The sequence below is a fragment of the Protopterus annectens genome, chromosome 1.part1, assembly GCF_019279795.1.
Source record: "Protopterus annectens isolate FY-2018-M chromosome 1.part1, PAN1.0, whole genome shotgun sequence".
Classification (NCBI taxonomy): domain Eukaryota; kingdom Metazoa; phylum Chordata; order Ceratodontiformes; family Protopteridae; genus Protopterus; species Protopterus annectens.
Window position 1 is genome coordinate 341318313 of NC_056726.1, and position 18611 is coordinate 341336923.

Genomic DNA, 18611 nt, shown 5'->3' on the forward strand with positions numbered 1-18611 from the left:
AGGGACTGCAGGGTGCTACAGAAAGTTTGTCCCCAGTTATAGTACCATAGCTGCTCCCCTCACAGACCTGACAAGGAAGAACAGGCCAGATAAGGTAGTGTGGACCCCAGCATGTGAGCAGGCATTCCAGAAGCTTAAAGAAGCTTTGGGAGGACCCCCTGTGTTAGCCAGTCTAGATTACAGCAAATAATTTGTTGTGCAGGTGGATGCTTCAAACCATGGGGTGGGGGCTGTACTTAGCCAGATTTCTTCAGAGGGGGAAGAGCACCCAGTGGTTTATCTCAGTATTAGGCACCAACCCAGGCAGGAATGCTATGCAGCTGTAGAAAAGGAATGCCTGGCCATAGTGTGGGCATTGCAGAAACTTCAGCCTTATCTGTATGGAAGGAAATTCACTGTTATGACAGATCACAACCCCCTAATATGGTTAAACAGAACCAGCCAGCAAAATGCCAAGTTGCTAAGATGGAGCCTAGGGTTGCAAGCATATGATATATCCATGCAGCACCGCAGTGGGATTAGCAATGCCAATGCAGATGGGCTCTCAAGACAGGGAATGGGGTGAGGTACACTCAGATAGACCTAATCCTCTCAAGCGGCATTTCTCAAGGGTCACTTGGAAAACTAGCTTGAGTTCTCCAAGGGAGGAGATATGTGAAGATTGGGTGAAGATAGATGAAGGCTGCTAGTTTAGCCAGATAGGATTTTATACATAATTATATCATTTGTAAATATAAATGTTGAAATGCAGGCTTGTTTTCTTAAATGAAAGAATATGCTGTGAAATTAATTTAAAACAATGTTGCAACATTGCTCCCTGTTGTAAAGAAAGCTAAGTCAAGCATATCTTGTCTGTCCTTTGAAGTTCAAATTATTTCATGACTGTCTTTGATGTTTACAATTCGGCTCCAGTCAGGCTAGATGAAGGCTTCCTGCCTATTGTTTTAAGGCTAAGGTTAATGACCAGAATTTGCATGCATAAATGTCCTTTATTGCTCTGGTTTTTGCCTAGATGTAAAACAATGTAAATGCAGTTTCTGTTGGCCTAGGAACACCAGGAATGTGAAAGAATGATGTAATGTTTATCAGAACTGCAATTTCAATTTAAACAGAGAATTAGAAAGCATTAAGCATTTTTGTCTTGACTATCCAACTCACAGCACTGACTGGCTCATATGTAAGTTATCTTAGACTTGTGTTTTTTTTTTAGAAATAGCTAGGAAATAGAAAGATTAGACTAAGTGTTTTGCTGTGATGTCAGAACTGTACTACTGAATTATTTTAAGTATTTCTGTGTGATCTCTGAACTCTTGACTAGCACTGTGTAGAAGAAAGTTATGTCTTTTGGTTTTAATTATTTATTATTAAATATTTTAAAACCTTTTAACTGTGGCTGGTTTGTGTAGAGATAAGTTAAGCTCTAAGAGTACATTGCCTGTATATAAGGATCCTGTACCAAGTCACTCTAATAAGCCTTGACTGTTTAGTTATACTACCAATTGGATAATACTATTGCACAGTAATAATTGGACACCCTTTTAAGGGCCTTTGAGTAGCTGATAAGTATTAGCTGGGTGGTGGCAGTGATTTCTACTGTATAGTCTGGGTAAAAGGGGCACAGCTGGGGAACCTGTGACATAGTTCCCCAGAAGTGTCTGTGTGGTGGTGTAAACTCTTATCTCAAAGTGTGAGTGTGTCAGCTACTTAGCCAGGAACACGAAGCACTGGTTGGACAGAGAGGGTGCTGGAGATTTTAGCTTGCCCAGCTGGCTGAGATCTGGACCCTATAGCTGTGCCAGTGGGGAGTCTTATTGGGGATCTGGAGAGCAAGGGAGCAACCAACCCTGGGCTGATTGTGATCTCTGTGTGCTCTTAAGGGAAATTGCACTTTACACTGTGTATTTGTTATCCTTTCCCTCATATATAAGATGCCCTCTCTGGTGTTAGTGGTGAGGATTGAGGCTCCTTGATTGCTGGGCCATGGAAAGGGCATCACAACCATTGTGGCATTTTCATTTGGAAGAAGTAATACAAAAAGATAACAAAATAGAAAACATTTAATTGAAGGCATGAGAAACTAGCCAGGAGTAGTATAGGAGCATAGCCATTGTTGAGTAAGGTATTCCTTTAGAAGTTTTTTGAAGCTATGATGATCTGTGTTTTTTAAGATATTCTGGGGTAATAGGTTCTACTTTGTTATGTACCATACCAGACACCTGCAGCAACTTGAGAAACCTGAGAGATTTCTAACTAAGAAAATGCAGGATCTCCAGCACGTGTCATACATGGACAGACTGAAGTCGCTCTCACTGTACTCAGTAGCATATAGACTACTTAGAGTCAACTTACATGCACTTTGCAGGGCTATCTCTGACCCAAATCTAATAGAAATGCTGCACATCCCTAAGTCAAATGGGACTAGTGTCACCCATTCCAGGAACCTCAATCTACCCTGAGACATAACTACTACCTGTTGAAGAGACAGATACATATCTCAGAGGCTGCCACTCCTCTGGATTAGGCTTCCAATCAATATCAAGCAGAGCACCTGCATGACCCTGTTTAAGCACAACCTGGATGACTGGATGGGAAACCATAAATTTCTGCCAGGGATTGCCCTGGCTTGTCTCTTGGACATGGGTAATCCTTGCTAGAAAAATCTTGGGCATAGACGATATCTCCCATCTAGTATTATATTGACATTTAACGATAGGCTTGTAAAGACCCTTGGGTCAATAGCCTAGTAACATCCTATAAACCTATAAACCTATTTATCTTTCTTTTTTTTTCACTGGGAAAGTCTAACTGTACACAGGACCCATTTTCAGCAATGGTCCAGGGAGAAAGGCTCCAATATACAAACAGTAATGTAGCAGCACTAACAGATGAAAGGCAATAATATACGATAGTTTTTACCACATTTTTTCAAAAGTGAGAGAACTGTATTTCAGGTTTGATACAGACAGCCATATCGTTGCTACTTTTAACAGAAAACAGTATGTCTGACAAGAGGTATAGTGATGAGAGAGTTGGATCTGAGAAATAGACGACAAGGCTTTTTGAGTGTATGTCTGAGCTATTTGATAGTGATTAAGTGAAATAAATTCTGCCCATTGAACTATATTCAGACTGCTTCATAAATTCATCTATAGTTTCCCTCCCACAGTTGTTTAACTATGGTGAAATGATAGTAGAACTGCTGCTTTCTCACACAGACTAAACCCCAAAAATTATGAACTTTTGACTAGGTACACTTTAAGTGACTCTGATCAAGTGAAAGAAATTCTACTAAAAGTGATATACTGAGCATGTGCAATGCACCGTGTCATTCCTACACCCATCAGTGATCATTTAATTTCCAATCAAGTGACATAATAGCACCTGCTTTCATCCCCAGACTATTTATTTCTATTTGTACTGAGTTTTCTAACAAGTTAAGTGAGCTGGTCTGAAAACCTGTTTCACTCACACCAGAGCTATTGGCAAGAACAATTACACGCAACATACAAATACAGAACTCTTATCAGGGAATAACTGTAAAAAGTCATCAAATAAAACACTGGCAGTATATAAAGATAGCTCTAGTATAGAATAACTGTAAAAAAGTAATCAAATATAACTTTAATAGTGTATAAATCAATCGAAATTCAAAAAATGTTCTCTGGCAAGCAAATATAAAAAGTAAACAACCAAAGCTTCATCAAAAGACTCTGGAGACACAGCAGCTCAAAAATACTTTTGAACATTTTAATAAATGAAAAAAAAACTGCCAGTGTTTCTTCAGACGGTTATCAAAACCATTCTCACAATTTAGTAGATATGCAACATAGTCATATGACAAATCTCATTGACCAATAATAATAACTCCTTATATCTTCTACTTCCTATTTTGCTTAAAATACACTTATTAATAGTAAAATTCAGTCATGGGTGAACATTTGCATTTAATCTTATTTGCCATTTCACTTCTCTAAATTTCTATTTATCCTATTTATTTGCCTTGTAATGTACCCCAACATGGTCAGTAACATTTGAGTATAAATTTTGTGAATGTCTTACATTTCTCCATGTGTCTGCATAAGGCAAGAATCTTAGCTCCTCTCCGACAAACTGAATAACATCTTGGCTTCCTGTCAATATTTGCCAGTTATTAAAACTTCTTTAATCTTAAAAACTATCCACTGAAAGCATCAGTGACAAAGAAAATGCCAATATGTTTTTTCTTTATTAATTTTAACACCTTTATTGAATTATCACTTGAGACACAGGCAAATTTACATTTAAACAAAAATAACCAAACTGCATTAACAAATTAACATAAACAAATATACTTCACATATATTGCTATATATCACATAAGCTAAGCAACATTACATAAAATATTAAATTCCTGCCCCTTCTTTAAAACAAGAAAGATCTTTATTAAACTGTCACTTACAACATGAGCAATAATACATTTATATAAATGAAAACAAACCATGCTGACACAATCCTAGCTGCAAGCATTTTACATCACAAACAGTACTGCCACACTCCCAGTTTCAAACATTATACATCACTTATAATTTATTATCTTACTTGTTTCCTTATTAAAATATCTCTAATAACAAGGGACTTGGTCATTATTAAGGCTATTAATATTGCAAAGACTGACTGGTTGTTACTGGAAGTGTTAAATCAGTGTTAAGCTAGATGGATAGTGAAATTGTTTTTTTTAGAATGTATTAATATGGTCTTAACTAACATTTTTTTGCAGTTTTAATAAGAATTATTATAAGCAAGTTCATGATGTAGCAATGAGAGCAAGAATGGCTTCAGTTTATGCAAATCTGATAATGTTTAACTGAGAAACAGAAATTCTGAAGGGGCTGGCATGAACTGAGTTTGTCTGGTCTTATTATCATTTTACTGATTACATTTGTTCATATGGGGATTCAGTATAGGGAAACCAATTAGTTTTATTGATGTAATCAACAAGAGTATAACCATCCATCCACCCATCACCCCATTTCCCATTTTTGCACATAGTTTCAAGGTGTCACTTAAACAGTGACAATCATCTGAAGCCAAGCTTCACACCTCCAGATGGCTAGCCCTGCCACTGTAGTTCTTCCACACTACATACTTGCATGCACACTCATATATATATATGGCCAATTTAGAGTGTCCAATCCACCTACTGCATGTCCTTAGAGTCTGGGAGGAAAACAGTGCACCCAGAGGAAACCCATGTGAACAGAGAGAGGACATGCAAACTCCATACAGAAGGCACCCCAGCCTGGAATTGAACCAGAGAATTGCTTGCTGTGAGACAACTACTCTACCCACTACGCCATTATGCTGCCTTTTCTTATAACAAAGACTTACACAGTATTGTAAATTTAGATGTAGTTGTTAACCAGAATTTAGAGGCTGGCTGTTTGAATACAGTCATTAATTATAAAACTACACTGGTAATACAACTTTGCACTACACAAGTATACCTCCAAGCTACCTCAAAACCACCACAGTAAGAATTCAGTGTGTTAGGTTAAACAATTTGACAGCAGGGAATGAAGAATTAGATATGTTAAAGGACTATGTATCTGGTGATAACCAGGCCATTATTTCTGCAAAATTAACTAACACAAGAAGCCAAACTACTTTGGAAATAGAAGATGCTTCTAATTTTCTGCTGATATAACAAATCTTAAAATTTTAATTTCAGGTGATTGCAATAGAACTATCTATGTGTAAACAGAGATGATTTTCTGACTAAGAACACATCAAGTATTTGCCTCATTATCATCATCAGCCCCTTTTCCCATTTTTCTACATGGGATCAGGGCATTGTGTTAACTGCCACCAACTCTCTCGGTTCAGTGCCCCATTCCTGCCTTCTTCAACACTCATGCCTGACTGTCACAGATCTTCTTTGACACAATCCATCCACCTCTTAGCTGTATGTCCTCGCTTCCTCTTATCTTCTTCCTGTTTGTCCCAAATTTTCCTCACCAGATTGTCTTCTTTTCTGCACAGCTGTCCAAACCACATAATCTGTTCTCTTTGATCATTTCTGCAATTGGAGCTACTTTAGTTTCTGCTCTTATGTCCTCATTTCTTCATCTGTCCCACAGTGTGCATCCTACCACCTGTCTCAGGCACTTCATTTCCATCCTTCTAGCTTCTTCAACTGCTCTGCCTTTACTGCCCAGCTTTCTGTACCAAACAGTAGTACTGGTCACACCACTGTCTTGTACACCTTACTTTTCAGCTTCTTTGGCATTCTTCTGTCATAGACTACACCTGACACTCCATGCCAGTTGGCTGCAGCCCCTCTGATTCTAGCTTTGACCTTTTCATTCAGACTTCCCTTCTCCTCAACCATCCCTCCCAGATACTTGAAGCTGTTTAACTGCTCCACTATCTTCCCTTCTGTCTGTGTTCTCAGCTTCTTCTGATTTGCCCAGTTTGCTGCCATTATCACCATCTTATCTGTGCTTAGTTTCATTCCATGTGCCTTTAGTTTTGCATTCCATTCCCCTATTCTTTGCTGAAGTTCTTGTTCAAAGTCTGCCTGTAATGCCACATCATCTGCATACAGCAGCTTTGTTGATCTGTCCCCTCCGACCTGTCTGCTAATGTAGTCCATCACCAGTATGAACAGCAGTGGGCTCAGAGCTGAACCTTGGTGCATACCCACTCCCACTGGGAACCCCTCTGTGAGGCCAAACACTGTTCGTATTTGAGTCTTTGGGTCCTTGCACATAGCCTGCACTAATTCTACCAATGTTTCTGGGACTTCAAACCACTGCATTACTGCCCAGATCAGCTTTCTCGGGACCTTGTCATATGCTTTCTACAAGTCTAGGAATGCCCAGTTGGTCTCTCTCCTCATCTCTAGCTTCTTCTCAAGTATCTCTCTCACTGCAAACATCGGGTCTGTTGTGCTGCATCCTGATCTGAATCCAGACTGCTCATTTCCCATCTTACTTTCTATTACTCTGTGTACCTGTTTATCATTCACCCTCTCCAGAACTTTCATACAATGTGATAGAAGTTTGATGTCTCTGTATGGCCCACAGTTGTGGATGTCTCCTTTGTTCTTGTACAATGGCACAAGTATGCTTATTCTCCAGTCATCTGGGATACGCCTTTCTCTCCACACTGCTATGAGTACCCTCAGGAGCCATTTCTCCCCTATCTCACCCAGCATCTTTATCATATCTGCTGTGACCTCATCTGAGCCTACTGCTTTCTCTGACTTAATTTTTCCTTAGTGCTGTTCTTACTTCTTCTAGGGTGGGCTCCTCTTCTTCTCTCATCATAGGCTGTTTCTGGGGCAGTACAGCTTCTGTGGGGTTTTTTCATTCAGAAGCTGCTGGAAATACTCCTTCCATCTAACTTTGATGTCCTGTGGACTGCTGAGCAGGTTGTTACTGGCATCCCTTATGAAGAGTGTCTGACTGTCTTCTTTATCTTTTTGTCTTTGCCTTGCAATCTGATATAGTTTCTTTGTGCCCCTTACTGAGTCACTTTCCAGAAGTTGGTACAGTGCCTCCGATGCCCTATTCTTTGCTATTGTGACTTCTTTCTTAGCTTCTTTGTTAGCCAACCAGTAGTCCTTCCAGGCCTGGTCAGTCATTTCTATCTCACACTTCTTCCTGCACTCCTTCTTTCTTTTGATGACTTCCTGGACTTCTGCATTCCACCACCAGCTTTCCTTATGTATTTTCATACTTGGCTCGGCCACATATCTTTTCTGTAGTCCTAACACATGCTGTTTTTAGGCGCTGCCATTCTTCTTCAACTATACCTATTTCCTCCTCTTCTTGGGGTGCTGTAGCCTTGAGTAATTCTTTGAACTGTTGTATTTTCTCTCCAGCCAACTTCCCGGTCTTCAGCCTAGTCTCTGTTGACCTTAGAGCCTTCTCTGACCACTGCTTGCAGCTGATTGTGGCAACTAGTGGTTTATGCTCTGGGCCGACTGTTTCACTGGGGATGACATTGCAATCATGGATTTTATTCCAGTGCCTTTTCCTTACTAGGAGGAAGTCTACTTGAATTGCATGTTGGCTACACTTGTATGTAATCTTGTGACTGTCTCTCTTTCTGAACCATGTGTTGGCTATTATTAAGCCATTTGCCAGACAGAAGTCTAGAATGGCTTCACCTTCTTTATTCTTGTTGCCCACCCATGTGGCAGTCCTCATATCCTATTCTGTCTGTCCCAATATGTGCATTCAGGTCACCTATTATCAACACCAAGATGAACTGCTGTTATCCTGCTTTATCTAGTAGGTCCTGCAACAGTTGTCTGAATGCACTCTTTTCCTCACTATCTTAATCCTGCTGTGGGGCGTAGGCTGAGATTATGAATACTGCCTTATCATTACACTGGAGTCTGATTGCCATGAGTCTGTCATTATATCTGATGATATCCCTCACTGCCTTCTGAAGCCTCTCTCTCACCTCAATTCCTAACCCATTTCTAGCCTGTTCCCCTCCTGAGTAGTAGAGTCTGGATCCCAAGCCAAATGGCTTTGTTGCACTGCCTGTCCATATCATCTCTTGGATACATAGTATGTCCAGCCTCCTCCGTATCATCATGTCATCCACCTCCACGCTGCATCCTGTCAGTGATCCTACATTAAGCATAGCAATTCTCAGTTCTGGGCAACTAGACACCGGCCAGCCAGTAGCTTATTGACCCAGGGCTGCTGGGCTTTATGGCGGGCACACACTGGCCAGTAGGGGGGCACATATACCTCTCCCACCATTGGCACAAGTCATATTAGGCTGGGTCCTCAACCCACTTATCACGGATAACTACCCATGCTATTTTTGGCAACATTAATCAACATGACCAAATCATCTAGAGTCATATTTTACACCATCAAGTGGCTACCTCTGCCATGGCTCGCAGTCCATGTTCCCCTATCTTGAGGATACTATGCACCACAGTAGATGAACATAGCAGTTGGTCTGTACAACTCTTCCTCCTATAGGGCACCATGTAGAGTCTGTGCTGCTGTCCAATGCTCCATTCATTGGTGAGTTTGAGATGGAAACACTCAGCATGTTTTTCGGATGTGAGAGAAATCCCGTGGAGACACAGAGAGAATGTGCAAACTCCAAACAGGCAATGGTCGGAGGTCAGGATCAAATCTTATTGATTATCAAATAGAAGACCTTATCCATTATGCCAACTGGTCTCGCTTAACAATAAAAATTTGCCTGTGAACATGCAAATGAAATTCTTTTCATTCTAGCTTATGCAGCTTGTTGCAAGCACAGACACTCCAGCAGTCAGGATGCCTTAACTCTGATCAACTGACAACAGATTAGTTGCTCTCATAAACAGAACTCCCCACTACCTCTCAGTTATGACCTTTTAACTGTGCAAGTCTTCACTGTTTAAGTGCGATCGAATAAAAGAAATCTTGTGAATCATATTCAAAATACACAAATGCAAATGTGTATATTTTGTGGATTACATTTCTACAGATTTCTACTTTATGATGTCATGGCGATAATAACAGTCAAGGGTTACAGTTTTGAGATCTGAGTGTTTAATCCTGCTTTGCTTGTCAGACTGCTCAACCAATGTATTTAAAGGTATTTGTGTTTGAATGCACCGCATTTTGAAAAAGTTGCTACCTGAAAGCTGATAAATTGGATTTTTTTCTTCTTTAGAAATAGGCATTGTTTCAATCAGATATTAATAAATGAACTTTTGACTCTTTCATCATCTTCATCTTATATCATATGGCAGTACTTCCTGAACTCCAGGACCAAGATGAACTGCTGTAGTTGTGACACATGAGTCCACTGTTTCAAGGATTTTAATTTCAGAGGTTTATTGTCATGGACATAGATTGCAGGCATTTAGAAGGATAAGGATGACAAGGTGGGATGAGGTCAATATTGTGGCTTATGCCAAGCGTTTGACTGGATCCTTATCCATTTTATGAAGGCCAAATTACTGAAAATCATTTTGAATGAGAAACAGACAAATGGCATTCAATTAATCATTTGATTATGTAATCATTTAAAGCTATGGGTGAGTCTGCAGACAGTGTTCAGTGAAAGTAAAGAGATGTCACCTTTAATGTAAGTCCCTTTTGGCAAACTGGCTTTCCATGACTGCGCTAAAGATGTGAATCTCACTTTTGCTCCTTGCTAAACTGCCTGTATAACTAGAAATTGAAATGGATAGAGTGGATATTTCAATCTGATGAAAAAGTAAGGTGGATCAGGAAAAGTCAATAGTGCAGTTGTACTATATCATCCCCGGGATTCAGTAAGCTGTTATTTCCATGCAGGAATAGTGCAGCAGTTCCTGCACGGAATATGGCTGCCGAGTGATCCAGTAAACAGGGTTGGGGCGTGCAGGAGCCTGCCAGCACTATTCTGGCATGGACACCACTGACTAATGCTAATTACCTCATTTGCTGGTGAAAACCATGCAAATGAGGTGAATTAGCTATTCAGTAAACAGACAGGCAACCGTGCCAGAACAGTGTGAGGTGCAGAAATGTATTTGGTTACTAACCATGACAGCTCAAAGTAAAGCATGTATTATAACTATTAGGCATGCCAATAGCCAAAGATATGGCCATTGGTATGGAAAAGTATTGCAAAAATAGGAAAATCAAACATTTTGGGCCGATTTCAGCCATTTAAGCATAGTGTAGTGGCGTGCAAACGGGATCGTGCCAAAAATTTAAAAAAATGTGAAAAGACAATTTTAAGTGAAATCTGCATTTTGCCATTATAGTGTATGGCATGCAGAATCAAAACAATAACAGGTAACACTGGTTGGTAAGGAGGAAGGCTGTGGTGTAGTGGTGTAACCAGGGACTAAGGTAGTGGGGTATGCAAATGAGCACATTTTACTGAATCACTAAATGGGAAACCATTCTTTAGCTGCACCTAACCGCGTAGGAGCTATAAGGCAGTGGTGTAAGCTGGTGAAGCAGCTGACATGAAAAGGGGGTGTGTCATGCTTGGTGTAAGCACATTGGAGGTCCACAGCTCCCATTTGAGCTTAGCTAAGCAAGGGGGTGTGTCTGAGGATGTATTGACTTATTCCATGAAATGAAGAGCATATTCATGTCCAGGGGAGGGCCATTTCTGCTTCAATGTTTACTTTTAGCTAAACGGGTTTGCACAGTGTGCACCGGCTCTAAAATAAAAAAAAAACGGAAATAGCAGAACTGTTTACATTTGGGAAGAGGGTTTGCGTGGAGTGTCTCTGGGCTTAAAAGGGGCAGAAATGGGAAGTGAAAAAAATGGGAAATTGCAGAATAAAACCAAGTACAAATAAAATAGCAGACAGGTGGAATGTATCATAGTTAGCCAATCATACAGGCAGCATCTGCAGCACAACAGTATAAACTGCAAACACCTTTCAGTCTGTGTTTTTCCTACAAACTCTGCACCATTGGTGTACACACTTGGGGGAATTTTAACCAACAAAATGTTAGGGGCTGCTGTCACTTTGATACATCAGTATGTGCTAGATACTGAGAGTGGTGAGGAGGATAATGCTGACAACCACCCCAGACTGAGGAGAAGGAGAAGAGTGTTCAGACCCAGGGTAACCTACCAGGGGCTACATGATCTGGAGATAGTACAGCGCTACAGGGTGGACAGGGACATACTTCAGCAATGCATCGAGCTGTGATGGCCTCACCTCAGAACCAGAGCCAATAGAGGGGAACCCATCCCAGTGCATACCAAGATATGTGTAGCCTTAAGAATACTAGCTACAGTACTTTCCAAAGACCTATTAGGAACATCATGGGGGTCTCACACCAGGGTACTCCATCATTTCCTGGATGCATGCTACCACATGTCGATGAGCACATTTAATTCCCCAGCACCCATGAGGAGAGTACCAGCAATATGTGCTTCTTACACCATGTAGCAGACTACCCAGAGGTACTGGGTGCCATAGGCTGCACGTACATCCACATCAAGGCACCACCCATTGAGCAGGGTAGGGTCTACCTAAACCGCAAGGGCTTCCATTCCATCAACTGCCAGGTCCTGTGCAATGCCCAGGGCATAATCATTAATGTGTGTGCTGGCAGCCCTGAATCCTATCACAACTCCCACATCTGGCATTCCGCACAGCTGTATCAGGGATTTGCCAGGAGGGACATCCCATATGGCCATCTGGTGGGGGATGCTGGCAATACACTGGAGCCATGGATGATGACACCCATCAGAAATGCACACACCCACTCAAGAATGCTGTAATGAGGCACACACAAAAACCAGGATCATTATAGACTTTGTGTTTGGGATGTTTAAGTCACAGTTCCACTGCCTTGACATATCTGGTGGAGCCTTGCAGTACTCTCCAGCCACATGTACACACATGTTCAGGGTATGTGCCATGCTACACAATATGATCCTGTGGAAACAGCTGCAGCAGGAACAGTACGGGGAAGGGCCACACAGCCCCCCACCATTGCCAAGGTCATAACAGGCACAGAGGGACTCTGAGGAGGAACTCCCTGAGCCAGCTCCTGTAGGCAGATGGAGGCATGCCCAGTATGCCCTGACCTTGGCAAAGAGGCAATGCATAGCACACACATTGACACTGTAGGCACCAAGGGACTGACACCCCACTCTGACACACACGCAGTAAAAATGGATGACACAATATCACACTACCTGTAACTTACCATGTATAGGCAGTGTACTGCATGCATCTGACATAGGGAGCCCTCTAGCACCGTCCTAACAATTGCCACAAGCACAAGGTCAGTCAGTCTTCTTAACAATAAATGAATGTATTAGTATGTTCTGGTAGCATATCTATGGTATTGCTGCATGCATGCAAGGGAATGGGTGGCCTACTGGGATAGCAGCAGACAACTGACAGCTATGTGGGACACCAGGAAATGTTTGCCCAATAATGGCCTCCCCACACTATGCAGTAGTACCCAAGGTGACAAATCACATTGCAGTATATGTGGGGGGGTTCAACTAACTGGGGGTCATAGGTCACAGGCATGGTTATCAGAGTGGGGGTCCCATACTTACCCCTTAGCCTCACCCAGCTAGTCAGCTGTAGAAAACCATAAAGAAATGTCTGGCAAAGGTCCACAAATGGTGGCAATGATGAAATACCCCCTACAGACTTACACAGTGATAGCACAGCAGGTCTTGCAGTTGCAGTAAGCCTCTGAAAGGTAAGAAGTCTGAAACTCAAATTATGCCATTACAATCTGACCTGCGGTCTTTAGTGATATGCCTCTAGTCTCCAATACAGGGCACAATTCCATGCTAAATGGAACCAAAATGTAAAGCAAATATCAGAACAGTCTGTGCAAATGCGTACAGTTGACAGGTGTGCCCCCCCATATTCCCATAGAAATGCAGTAACATGTATGTTTGCAGGGAAATAGCAGATCACACATTGCCAGGACTGTCCCAATCCACATGATAACTTGTTGCATATCCACAATATGCAGGGGTCAATGAGCTATGTATATGTGTGGTTAATACTGACAGGATTTAGCCAGAACTTGCAGTGGCCCTAGGTACAGTGCTGTCTGTGATAGGGCCATGTTCCGAGAACTGCAGTGCCAACTATTATGCATGTCAGCTACACCTACGGTAGGAGATGTACACACTGTCCAGATGTCAATATCTGTTAATGCAGGATAGCTGTAAAGGTCATGGACAGGGGGCCACACATATGGACAGTACACAGCTTGGAGTAACCTACACAGTGCCTACCATACCTCTCAACTGTACAGACCTATTGCAGAATGTCCAGAGGTTTGCATAATAATTGTGGTCTGTATAACATGAAATAGTGGTTGCCTGGCAATTCATTGGCAAATCATGCAAGACTAAGGTCAGAAAATAATGACAGATTGTAGTGTTAGACTGCATACCCTATAGAAACATGTATGCTAATCACCTTACTGGGTTTGTAAGGCCAATACTTAAAAATGGTCCCTATATTTAGGCCTCTGTCCCCCAATCACTTATAGCTTTGTCCAGATGTCTGACTCTCAGAAGTTGAGAGGTATGGTGCCTAGCACGACAGCAAATACCTGAAGGTCAATGTACTGCCAGTTTATAAAAGGCTGCCACCTTTCTGTCAGCACTGACTGACAACATGTCACTGGCCAACAGCCATACCCCTGGAATGACACAGGTTGTCACAGAAGGAGCACAAGTATGCTTTGTATATCTGTTCCACTTGTCCTAACATTGCATTTGCCTGCCAACTATTTGCAAACAATAAAGGGTCACGTCAATACAGCAATGGCAGACAGTGGGAAAGCAGACATCAAACCCATAAGAGCAAATAAGCAATTACAAAACCGGTCTCCCAACTGTCTAAGTCTGGCAGAATATTATTAACACCCTGTCCCCATGTGTGGGCCTTTGTCTGACTGTCATATTTGGGCCTGTGCAGATGTCAGTCTGTGATGGTATAACAGCTAGGCCCACATGTAGCCTCATAATAACATATAGCAACACAAACCATCTAAGGACCACAGCAAATGGAGTGGTCCAATGATGGACAACCTGCTAAATAGGTACACTCAGAGGTGTGAAGTCCACAACCCTGTGTGCGATGTAATGGCATGTACCCCGCCCACATCAGAATTACAAATACATAACAGCAACCACTGTGACGAAAGCCTGTAACTGGACTAGAGAAGGACAAAGAGACACACATAAGGGGAAGGGGAACCACTGGCCAGACAAATGGAGAATGTGCACACCAGAACAGATTGTGCAGTAACATAGGTGCCATGCAGTGTAAGGAGTCAGTAAACATCACCTGCAAATACACAACACACAACCATGTAAGTGGAGGTCTGCAACAAAACAAAAACCCAAACAAAGGACACCTCAGCGGGAAAATCACATGAGAACTCCACAAACCTACACACCGCAGACAATGTAGACTCCACACACAAGGATCTTGCAAACACTAAGGCCTTACCCCAAACCCCAAACACCTACCCTACAGATAGGCTAACAACACTGTCCCTCTACCCCATTCCATACAGACTCTGCTGAGGTGACCCCTGTCTGGCATATAAAGCAATCCAGACCCTGCCTTGATGGGACTGTTGCACATCTGGAACTCAAGGCCCACTCCATCAACCTGTAGGTGCATCATCAACCTGGGCTGTGATATCAGTATGGCTTGTTGGTGTGACAGATACATGTACCACACACTCCCCCATCTGTGGAATACACTCCCTGTCAACAGCAAGCCAAGTGCCTCAATAAACCTAGTGATGTGCTCCCTGTATAAGTGCATGAGAAACACAGAATACAGTCCTGTGATCCCACCTGTGTCCATGCTGAACAGGGGCTCTGTGTGCTGACATATCTTAACATGGGCTACACTTTTGTTTGCGTGGGTTATAAGGGCTTCAGGACCAATACCCTACTAACATCATAGTAAGCGACCAACCTATACACAACTGTCTGTCAGTGGTTCACCACATTACTCTGTACTGCTCTGCCACTACCATACCTGGAAGACACAGTGCTATATGGAATATACTACACATATAATGAATGCTTTACTATCAATATCTCGAAATTCACAAAAAAAGGTACTAAATACCGAAGTCTTTAACCGAAACCACACCTACCCAAATGGCCCTATTATCGAAAAACAGCCGTTAATGCTGAAAATGTCAACAACAACATATTGTGACATTAACAACAATGCCACCCTTTCCTCAACTCCCTAATCCCCACACCTAACTTTCCATGTATGCAGGAGGGCAAGCCAGCCTGCACCCCCCACACCCCCCAACTTATTATTCCAATTCCGAGATCGCACTACAGTGAGGAAAGGGATGTATTTCCCTAACCGCACTGTACTGCGATCCCTTTACATGAGCGAACGTTATATTTGCGAATGCACAGTCCATTCACAATTATACCGTTCGCTCACGTAAACTGCCGAAATATGAAGTATTCGAACATCTGTTGTTCGAATACTTCATAGCCGTGCAATTGCACAGCAACATTTCAATAGTAAACCACAATGGACATGCCTGCACAGTCGAATGCACTCTGTACCCACACCCATACCTCCCACCCTCTGACAGCAAGACATCTGAACAGGGACATAAATAAAAGTGTGACAAAGGCACAATGATAGGCACGTGTTGTAAATATTGCCCTTACATACTGAGAAAGTTGGTAGGATGAGGGGTTTGCATTAGCAGGAATTGTCTGAAGGTTATGAAGTCTGAAACACTAACGTCTGTCATTATTTTGTAACATCAGTCTTCAATTATATACAACTAGCTTGCCATAAAAACACAAGTTTATGTAGACTGGATGAAACTTCTAGGCAAACACCTGGACAGTTTGCCAAAAAATGTACAGTTGAGCGGTATGGCCACACCAGGATATGACTTTTCAGGTAAGAAGGATATCACACAAGCAGGAGATCCCCAGCCAGCATATCACCAAGTTGCTGGACTGTTTACACAGCATCATCAGTCAACAGGTTGTTGCCACACATCTCAAATGGCCTTTTTGGACAAGAATGTATATAGTCGGGCTCATAATATTGGTCTGTGCATCATACATCTTGTATTCCCCTGGTAAAGCACTATGATGATCTGAGGATGTCTGTCACTAGGTAATAGCACAATACATTGCAGTGTCAGACTCCAGATATGTCAGAAAATGTCTGTTTACTTCTGAGAGGTATGGCTGTAGCACACAAAACCCCGGACCAGAGTACACCTTTCTCTGGAATGGAGTCCCACTCTCACTATAGAAGGTCACATTGGGCATTCTCCTACACTTCGAGAATCCCAGGACATGTTCATAGGTTCATAGGTAGGTACTAGGCTATCGGCCCTGGGGCCTATATAAGTCTAGCCAAAAGGGTTCCCTGGCTTTTCCACCCAAGAAAATTATTTTCCTGTGCCCCTTTCTATTTCCCATCCAGTCGTCAAGGTTTTTCTTAAAGAGGGCCAATGAGGAGCTTTGCTTGACATGAATTGGTAGTTTGTTCCAGAGTATAGGAAGTCTCTGGGACAGGAATCTATCCCTCCAGCATGTTCTGTTTATTGTGGTGACAAGGTTTAGGTCCCTGGAGTGTATGGTTCGGAGAGATTGGGATTTCTTTAAGTGTAGCATGTCCAATAGCTCTGGGATTTGACCTAGTTATGTATGTTAGTCAGAAATCTCCTCTTTGTAGGTGATATGCAACAGAGTATTGCTGGAGTTTTTTGAGATGGTCTGAGTATAGCATCTGTTTGAGGCTGGTAATCCTCTTAGTGAGGTATTTCTGTGGCCTTTCCAATTGTTGTAGGTGTCTTGTGAGATACATGCCAAATGGGGCATTGTACTCTATAATGGGTCTGATGAGGGATGAGTAGAGAGGAACAATGACCTCCTTTTTTCTAGAGGAGAACCCTTTTGTGATGAAGTGTGCCACATAAAAGGATTTCCTGACCACTGTGGCAATGTGGTTATCAAAGGAGAGACTACTGTCCACCTGTGTCTCGAGGTCTCTTATCACACTTTCATTGTTTAGTGAGCTAGCGCCTATGTGGTAGTTCATGGGTACCGAGTTTTTCCCAAAGGGGATGACAATGCACTTCTTGGCATTGAGCTTGAGGCCATGACTTTGACAACAAGCATCTGTCTCTGTGAGGCCCTTTTGTAGAATGTCTACATCATTAGGTGATTTTATTATGGTTCCCAGTTTGCAGTCATCTGCGAACTTTGTTAGCCAAAGACCTTCTGTGCTGGCCTGCACTTCAGAGAAGTAGATGCCGAACAGGAGAGGACCCAGGACTGAACCTTGTGGTACTCCACTCATCACTGGTCTGAAGTCGGACTTGGAGTCGGCTACTTTTACTGTGTGGGTTCTGTCAGTGAGCCAGTTGGCCACCCATCTTGTGACATAGGGATTTATGCCCAGTTTAGTGAGTTTATCTATAATTCCAGAGTGGGAGATGGTATTGAAAGCCTTGACAAGGTCAAGATAGGCTGTGTGCACTACCTTGCCCTCGTCTACAGCTCTAGTGACTGCTTCAAAGAAGTCAATCAGGTTTAGTAGACATGATCTACCTTTTACAAATCCAAACTGAGTGGGGTCCAGGGTTTGGAGGTTACCTATGTCTTTGTTTATAAGCTCCAAGATGATATGTTCCATGGCCTTGCAGACCAGGCTCGTCAGGCTAATGGGGCGGTAGTTTCCAGGGTCTGTGTTGGCAGCCCCTTTGTGGAGTGGGATTACCGTTGCTGTGTTCCATTCAGTAGGCACATAGCCTGATGTGAGGCTATGATTGAACATGGTAGTTAGGTGGGGTGCCAGTTCATTCTGTAGTTCATGCAGTACGCAGCCTGGGATGTTGTCTGGTCCCATGGATGCTGTGTTCTTGGCTTTGGAAAGTGTGGTCTTTACTTGTTCATCCATGATTACAGGGTCTTTGCATTCTTTCAGTATTAAGATGGGCCCTTTGGAGGGTGAGAGGGGGATAAAGTTAGCACTGAACCTATCTGCCAGGTTATTGGCAATATCAGTTGGTTCTGTATATTTAGTGACATTGTGCTGTAGCTCAGAGCAGATCTGAGTGTTGCTATTGAGATTCTTGACA